The sequence below is a fragment of the Echinops telfairi genome, unplaced genomic scaffold (genome assembly GCF_000313985.2).
Source record: "Echinops telfairi isolate 266 unplaced genomic scaffold, ASM31398v2 ScPeMD7_5;HRSCAF=22, whole genome shotgun sequence".
In the NCBI taxonomy this organism is placed as follows: domain Eukaryota; kingdom Metazoa; phylum Chordata; class Mammalia; order Afrosoricida; family Tenrecidae; genus Echinops; species Echinops telfairi.
In genome coordinates, this window is record NW_022103901.1 from 11,014,172 (window position 1) to 11,015,551 (window position 1,380).

The window sequence follows — 1,380 nt, forward strand, 5'->3', positions numbered from 1 at the left end:
CCCCAGGGTGACGTCTCACACTGTTGTGCAGGAACAAGGTGAACCGGTCCGGGGGATAGTCCAGGAGTAGCAGCCGCTGCAGGAAGCGGGCCAGGAACGGGGTAGGCTGTTCCACAAACACGGCTAGAAGCATCCGGGGAGGAGGCTGGAAAACAGGTCAATGCGGGTGGTTGTGATTGGGGGAGGCCCAGGCCAGCCACGGCCCACTTAACCTGGACTTCCACCCCCACCCCACTGCTGCCCCCCTGGCAGTGTCCTTCGGTGCTGGTCGCAGAAGCCACAGCCTCCCTCTGGGGTCCAGCCATTGGGGACATCTCAGCATCTCTGCTGGGGGCTGGGTAGGGACAGGGTCTCTGAGGATATAAGTCATTGATGACAACAGGGAGCGTGTCGTAGGCCACGTTGCGAATCCGGACCCAGTTCCGTTCGAATTTTAAAACCAGTTCCTCTGGGGAAAGATGAACAGGCTGTACACCCACTTCTTTTCCAGGTTCTCCCTGTCTCTCTGTCTACGGCATGGTGAGGAGCCAGGATGGGCAGGGATGGGCCACCCCCACTTTCCTAGGGTCTTGACCAGGCCGTCACCATGCTGGAGAACTCCGCACACCCTCCCACTGTGACCTATAACAAGGGACAAATCCCCGAGTCTGCTCTTCATCTGGAAAGGGAGGTAACAGCACGTGCGCACGGAGACAGTGAGCTAGGATGGCGGCTACTTCTGCTTCCCTCGGAGCACGGGGCCACTTCCTCCTTCAGCCGTACTGCCCCCCCCCACCCCTACCCCAGAGACGCTGGAACATCTAGTTCCAGCCAGAAACCCCAAACCACCCCAAACTTGATTCCAACTCAGTGGCCCTGTAGGACAGAATTGCTCCGGAAGGTTTTGGAGTTTGTGGACCTTGACAGGAGCAGCAGACTGGTGGATTTGAACTTCTGGCCTTAGGGTTTGCTTCATCAACCCCCTATGCCCCCGGGGCTCCATTACACCAAATACAGGCACGGCAGCGGCCCCCGCCCCGCCTGGTCCCAAGTCCTGCTTGCCTCTTCTCCTCACCTCACGCTCCATTGAGGTTCTGGAAGATCCGCGATTTGTGGTCCAGGTTAAGAACGAGTTTTTCCTGGGCAGGATGAGATGGGGTGGCTTCAGGAAAAGGCCACTGCCGAAGCATCACTCCCCACTCTTTTCTTTTTGCCCCATTCCCTAGATCACCATACGTTGAACCCCCACCTCTACCCCCACAGCCCCAAACCTGCATTGGAGCAGGTCCCCACCGCCCCCTACCCTCAGGCCCGGGTCCAGGTAGAGCTGCGTATAGAAGAGCTGGTCATCACTGTCGTCCTTGTACTTCCACTGGCGCACAACGTGGTGGATGGTGGGGG

General features: G+C 58.7%; 1 long non-coding RNA gene across 1 annotated transcript; it reads right to left on the minus strand.

The window, feature by feature from the left end:
- Nucleotides 1–25: 25 nt before the first annotated feature.
- Nucleotides 26–1,374, minus strand: LOC123521234. The gene is made up of 3 exons (XR_006679711.1): nucleotides 1,283–1,374; nucleotides 1,055–1,118; nucleotides 26–145 (listed from the first exon to the last, which is right to left on the minus strand). It is a non-coding gene; the product is annotated as an uncharacterized LOC123521234 (long non-coding RNA).
- Nucleotides 1,375–1,380: the final 6 nt, after the last annotated feature.